This window comes from Plodia interpunctella, chromosome 3 (assembly GCF_027563975.2).
Source record: "Plodia interpunctella isolate USDA-ARS_2022_Savannah chromosome 3, ilPloInte3.2, whole genome shotgun sequence".
NCBI lineage: Eukaryota > Metazoa > Arthropoda > Insecta > Lepidoptera > Pyralidae > Plodia > Plodia interpunctella.
Genome location: NC_071296.1, coordinates 8,356,734 through 8,364,750, shown reverse-complemented (window position 1 = coordinate 8,364,750; position 8,017 = coordinate 8,356,734).

The window sequence follows — 8,017 nt, the reverse complement described above, 5'->3', positions numbered from 1 at the left end:
TTTGTTATACAGAAGGTGACCTGACTTAAAATCTGATATAGATTTCATCGCGATACATTACTTAGAACCCGAGATATTGACAAAAGTAACTTATGAGCGGACTCACGTAATAATTGCGGGCGAAGCCGCGAGCGATAGCTAGTTAAATAAATGAATAAAATAAGTTTATTTCAAGTACCTAAGACCGATAAATTTATACATAATAAACATGTCACTCATAATCAACTCTATATTTGTGTAATTTATTACGAGTAAGTACTTAAAACAACATCATTATCACTGGACCGATTTCGATCAAATTTGACACATTAAAGTAATTAAAGTATCTTTATGCCACATTTGAGATTATTGTACCTTAATACGCTTTAACTTTGTCTGTACAATTCCAACGAGAACACATCGAACTAAAAGCCATTCTTTCTGACGTAAAGAATAATGAAAACTGTCGATCAAAGTGTTCACCAGATATTGAATCTGTGGCACGCATACACAACGAACACAACTTGATACTTGAATTTCGTATATTGCATTGAAATTGCACTTATTTCTATACAAACAGAGTTCTTATTTAATTGGCTATGTAAAAATTTTGCCCAATTTTGCAACAAGCATTTCAAACTTTACAGCAGCACATTTAAATAGGTATCCTTTGTTGTTTTATTAACCGACTTCCTAAAAAAAAAGAAATCTATTCAAGCATTAGGTAGCACTTGCCTTAATTTCTTATTTCATGATTTTGTGTTTCATGGTTTTTCAAATTTTTTTTTGGAGACCATTTTTATTCATCTAAGACCTTATTGCTTATAATTCAGTGTATTTTGAAATATTGTATCAAAGTGTAAATAAAATTAATTTTATATATATAGCAGCTAAGCATCAAATTAAAAAGGAAAATTAAAATTGACTCAGTAACACTGGTCTAAGATTATAATCTCACAATTTTTTTCTATTAGAAATTATTTTTATTATAGTACTACTTTTCTTACAAAGTTGGATGTTAATGTAATGTCGGCTGTTATAAATAAGGAATGTTTCTCAAAATCAACGACACACATTAAACACTTGGAAAATTTAATAAAATCATCTTTCCCGCGCTATCTCAATTCGAGTTTGGGAGGTGAAGAGTTTGTAATTTATGTAGATTGTTAGCTCCCGCCTGAGGTGCTCCAAATGGAGAATAATTTTCTTTAATATCATCCAAGGAAATGAAAGTGTCCCTGGCTACGATCGATATTTCAATTTTTGGAATAAATTCCACGTTATTAAATTATTTGCAGATGAGGGAATCCTCGCAATCGATCTTCTACTCAAGTCAATTGGGTGTTAAAGAATATTTTAAGTACATTCTGCTTGCCACTAAACCTAACTTTTTTAAAACTATTATTTATTATATTTTTGTGATCATTTTGATTTTTCTCAGTTACACTTTACGATTGTTTTTGCGGCCTAAGAGTGGCAACACCAAATACGGATGTATATACTAACCATTCTTTATTCACAATTTTTGTATTAAAACATTTTTTTTATTTTCTCCACTCAAAACACCGAGTGACTTCCTCTGCTATATGCATACAAAACAAAATTGTATGCAATATTAAACCTGTTTCATTATAATTGTTTAGTAGGTTAGACGAATAACATATTTAAAGTGAAAAGATGAGTTTATGAAATTAATAAAGATGAATATTAAGTCCAATAAAAATAAATGTAAACTCGTGACGCAATTTAAAATTACTGATTTCTAAGTTTCTAAGAAGCATTAATATGAAGATGAACACAGTTTTAATTAATTCTTAACATTGTTAGTGATCTAGATTCAGCGTCACTCTAATAAGCTGTCATTATATATGCTCAAACTTAAGTTTTAATTGCATTACTCCCATACTAAAGACCACAAGATATACCTATTCAGCCTGGTACATCCCAGTTAGCCTGAATAAATGTTTATTTTAATCAGACACAAGTTCTTTCAGGATGTAGCTCACAAACTCAAACACAATCAATTATTGCATCTCATGTTTACATATCATCATTCTTATGAAGTGAAGGAATTAGCTATGGAGAAAGAGCAAAGAAAGAAACTTCACCGACAAGAGCCACGTTCTAATTATATGATGATGATGATGATTTACGTAGGTTGCACATATAGTTAACGGTAATGTAGCCCAACATTTGCAACAGATATATTTAGCGAACCATTCGTTGGACAACTCTATGGAACCTTCCCGAAATCAAACAACGTTTTTGCGGAAGCGAAAAATAAAGATTCCAGTAAATAATTCCTCTAATTATCGAGTGCGAAAATAGCCTTTATCTTGTTTCCATCTGGTTACATAATCGCCTGTATTATCGGGACTATTCATCAAGCGAGCCATCTGTCACTGTCGCGTCACCAGCGTGCACCGGCCTTGTGGCCGATAAAGACAATCGGTATAAGATGAATTGATCGGAAGAAGATTACGTCTTTAAAAAATATCGATTATATTTGGCCGGGTTATTACGGTTATTGCATTTTTTTGGGTGGTTTTACGTACTTTTAAAGCAGAAAGAGGGCTTCAGAGTTTTCTCTTCAATCAGATTTTCCTAGATCAGTCAGGTACAGACAACAACCAGATTTAACTGGCGGATATAAATATAATCGTCAACGACAATACAATGTTGAGCCTGTTTTACTGCTTGCTGTTAACATATATGATAGCTTACGTATATACTCCTATATGTAACATATCGAACTGATAGAGTTGAAAATGGTATTTCACAGGTATTGGGTAGAGCTAGGTGGCAAATAATTTTAGGCAGATTTATCTAACAGCTGACTTTATCTGTGAGATTATATTGTGATATTTTATCAGAAAGTGGTGAAACTGTCTTCGGAAAACACTCAAAAACACTAACTTGTATAAAATTTTTTACACCATATTTTTTTGATATTTGGAAATGAAGAACTTTCCAAAGCATTTTATTTAAATACGCCATCCTAGTCCAGTCTCGTGAGTACATGATTAATTAATAGGATAAAGACAGTACGTAAGATTTTCACTTTATTTTTCCATAGCTACCTGCTTACTCGTGGTTTCTTAATATACCTAATGTGTTGTAATTCATTTCTAATCCCTAATAAGTCCGTTTTGTAATTTTTTTCTTTTATTTGCAACATCATTCTCATATTTACATAGATACTCATGTCTTCCTGTCCAGCTTTATGTTATTTTAAATTTAAATTTGGCAAACAATTCATATTTTTGAAATACTCATAAAGTTCATAAACCTGTTCTCACGCCAGACAGAAGTCGTGAAAATCCTGAATTTACTATACCTTAGCTAGTATTAGTAGTAACCTGCAAGGTAATAGCAGTTTTTAATTATCAATGTCTTAAAATCATTGTATACTAGCTGTTTAATTAACGCAGCTTCGTCTCGGCGGCAAAATGTATCGAGTGTTTATTTCTTGCAATCGTTTCTGATTTGTAAAATTTGTGAAAAAAAATGTTTGAACTAACTAATTACTTAAATACAATTACTTAAAAAAACTCAGAATAAATTTCACTATCACTATATCAACAACATAACAACCATTTTCACATAAGTAGTTCTGACACAAAGCAACTTTAAATTTTAATGACAAATCGTTTTTATAAATTTACATATTATATATCTGTGTATGATTGTGGGTTTAAGGCCTCACAGTAATAAAGATAACGCCAAATGTGCCAATATCCAAAGGCCGCGCAGACCCATATAATCCCTTACCAATTTATAAGCAAATACGCCGTAATGTTAGATTTGGAGGGGCGATAGAAGCGTAAAACACCTTTGTTTTAGGACAATAATTTACAGCCATTCTAGGATATTATAAGTTACATTTCGCATATGAAGTGAGCGAGCAAAAGCATAATATTTTGACCGAGATTGTATATAAGTATATATATATGAGTAAGTACTCATGCCATAATAGTTTACAATACAAACCAAATCTGATAGCGCACTGTTTAGTTTAATTGGACATTATCCTCCTACCTTCTTGTGTAAATCGTTTCTACAATTTGAAGAAATTCAAATTACCTGTTGATTGAATTTCTCTTTTATCTCCGCTCATACATTCATTTATATTGAGTGTGTTTTTGCTAACACTGGTGTCAGACTTTATTCAAGTCGCCTATAGGCATCTGACATGACTTTTTACGACTACCTAACGCCATCTAGTCCCAAGTAGTCGTATGTTCACTAATGAACTAAAAACTGTCCCGTGCTGGTTTCCTCACGACGTTTTCCTTCACCGGAATCAAGTGTTTGTATCTTATAACTAAGTACTAAACATAAGTCAGATTGATTTACAAACTAATGTGGCACGAGTTGGATTCGAACCTAAGACCTTTCGATAACAGGTAGGTGGTCTTAAACCCTAGGCCACACTTCAATCTATTTCCGCTCAAATGAATATCAAACACAGCAATTACTGTAATCTAACAGCTTCTAGGAAACCGTTCAAGTCAAGTTGCCTCCGGCACGTGTATTGACGTTATATGGTTCATAACACAAGCTTCGGGATAAAGGTGATTGGAGAACATAAACCACACAAATGGAGAACAGAATCTAATTAAGGGCACGATCTGTCATTTTCTTTTTGAAAAAACAAGAAAACGTTACTTCGAAGACCATGTAGTGGACTTGATATCTAAGAAAAGGTTTGAGGAAAATATATTGTATCCCAAAATAAAAATATTATATACAAATATATTTTTAACAATTTTTTTGTGTTGATAAGCTAGATTTGTTCACGTTAGCTTTATTTCCAAATTGAGCTATATCCATTCCTTAATGGATAACTGAAGCATATACCATTTGAATAAACAAAGATTATTTTTTTAATTTTACTTCTACGACTGTTAACCAAGATTTGTGTATAACGTTAATACTATGTTAACTTTAATCAAATCACTATTATCCATCCCTCAAACTACGGCAATCACTTGTAGTTATATAAGTTTATGTAGTTGGAATCTCGGTGTCTAGTTAAGAATTTGCAGAGATCCCTCTTTGTAATTAAGAACAAGGTGCTTAAGTTATGCTCTGGCTGACGAAGTTTGATGTCGCACCCACTCGACACCTAATACTCATATTAGGAATTTTAAAACCTATTACATTAACTAAATTAAATCTAAACTTTCCTCATCGGTGTTCCCTAATAGTTTCGACATTGGGTCTTACTGGAAAAGAGTCTATCGCTTTCTGAAAACGTCCGCAACGCACCGGTGGTGGTGCGGTGACCCATATTGCGGTATTTGCTTACCATCTGCCTACCTGCATGCTCGTTTGCTCACTACTCAAAAACAAAACAGGGATTATTGAAAATGTATGTTTGTTATTCTATCACGTAAACAGAGTTTGATTTTGATACTTATTAATTATATCATTTGCAACTCCGCAGCTGATATTACATCAAAACTTCCATTAGTAAATCAACGTTGTAAACGTACAAATTAACTGATTGATCGATGACGCATAGCCAAAACAGGCAATTATGATGATTATGACATTTTAAAACGGAATTGGTCCGTTAAATCACTAATCTTTAGATCATCATTTATTATATCAACAACACTATTTCAAACATTTAAGTAAAAAATATGTATATCAAAAGTTCATTCGATCAATAGATTAATTTGTCAACTATTTACATTACATGAATAATTTAAATTATTTGCAAAATACATTCGGTTCGTTCAGTTTTAAATATTAGGTAGGAATGGGTGCGAAACAGAAGTTTGGAGACGAATGCAAAGTAAAATGATCTTGTCCGGCTGTGTTCAGATTTCGAGGTAAACGAGGAAACTTTGATGTCGAGGTTTCATGATCAAACGATTCTGAAGAATGTACCTAAGTACACACAATGTTATGTGTGATTGTGTAGTTCTTCTATTCCTGTCCAAACAAAAAAGCATAAAATACAATTTTTTTTCTCTTTAAATCTCAAATATTTTTCTTTTTTAATCACAAAAATTGGCCCAACATGTACTTGCACCAACACAGTTAAGAATCCGAAGAAGATTGTTTTATACGGCATGCATTGTGGAAAGTTTTTTAATTACCTTTGAAATACAACAGTTAGCATTACGTAAAGCTACGATAACGTCAACAGTCGAATGTTGCACAAGTATGAATAACGAGGTGATAAGCCAGGAGAAATGTAAACATGAACGCGTGTTTACTCTGTGGCTCAAGTTATAAGCGTTTTGTCTTCTTTCTAGATCTATCTTCGCAAAAATTGTAAGATTTCTTCTCGTCGAGTCGACCATTCTAATTGCTAAAGTTAAAAATAATATAAGTCCCATAAGTCTTTGCTTCAGACGACATAAAACAAAGTTCACTGTATACTGTTTATAACTCCTTTTTTTATTTATTTCTATTTTTTTTTGTTAAGGTTCATATATTTCGATGTCTATATTTGGTAAAGTAAATGGGAAAAGTAATCTAAGATGATGTTCACGCGAAAAAGACCCTGAAGCGTCTGCTTATGACATGGACGTTAATTTTCCGCTCGTTTGAGAAACAGTTAATCGAAGCTTTATTACGACATATTTCCAAACTGGGAAAAGAATAATTGACGACCTACCTATGTATGGGAAACAGCTATTTTTGGCCCGTGGATAAATTCCTGCCTGAACGAATTAATTAAAATTCTTTCTTTGTACTTTGATCGATCTTGCTTCCTACTCATTTTGTTATCTCATACTGTCATCAAGAGTTATCCAGAATGTTAACGAAAATTATTAAATTTAACGTTTGAAATAAAATAAAGGCCGTAATTTGGAATCATCATAAAACGTAAAAGGACTGAATATGTGAAAGGAGAAATTATATTCTGGATTTGAGCCTTAGTTAAGAGTACCTAATACACGACTTAGGTATACTTAACATAATTACGTCTTTGACTGTGGATAGAGGCACAAATTGAGTTTGTGATCAAAACTTTGCACGATTTTCGAGTTTACGTATCCCCAGCTGATTTTAGGTTTTGTATCCAACTTGACGAAGCAGTTTACGTTTAAGTAGTAGATATTCGAAAAGATGATGCATCTCAATCAAAGGTCTATTTCAACCCTCTTTTAATTGCGTATCTGTTTTGCTAGATGGAATTTTAATACCAGCCCTTGTCTCTATCGGGAATCATACATAATAAAGTAGACTCCTGTTGAAAATAATGTACGGACAGAGGCAATACTGTATTAATCAAAGCGCTGAATATTTATAACATCAACATAACAAATATTTTATTGGTCCAATTGTTTTTATTTCGAAGGCTTTTCATCGATCTACAAAGGCTTCTTTGTAATTCTAACGTGTTTTCAGTTTCATTAGGGCCTATCATCGTAAAGCCTGGAGTCATTCAGAGAAAAAAATAAACACTAAAGTTTTGAAGACTCGCCTGTGATTTTACAACCAGCCACCTTCCCGACGTCAACCCTCCTATTATTCTATGCTGTTCTTATTTGCCTCGTAGGTACGACATCAACAGATGGTTATGCTGCAAGGCGTAGTTTTACAGAGTAGGTTCTCATTCAGGAAACTTTATATTTGAGTTCTCTGTGTTTTTGTAACAAAAGCTCCTGGCTTGTTTTGATGACGCAACGTAAAGCTGTGGTTAGAAGTATTAAATATTTACATTTCTATTTTGTCTGGAATTCATTAAGCTTTGTTTACAAACAAATTAGGGACTGGAGCTTTGATGCTGTTTGTATGTAAATTTTGTGAATCTCAGATTTATTGATGGGGTGTTTTTAATATAAAAAAATCATAAAAATATAACAAATATTAGATAAGTAAGTTTTTTAAACAGGTCCGGACAGATTCAGAGATGTCTTATGCGCGGGCAAAGTATGCCACTGGATGGGTAAAAAAAGCTGAATAGCTTTTTTTACCCATTTTGTCGGATCTAGTTTCAAAAAGTAATACTTATATTATTTGCATTTATTTGATTGCTTCCAGAAGGATATCCTTTATTTAGTGTATGGAGGCA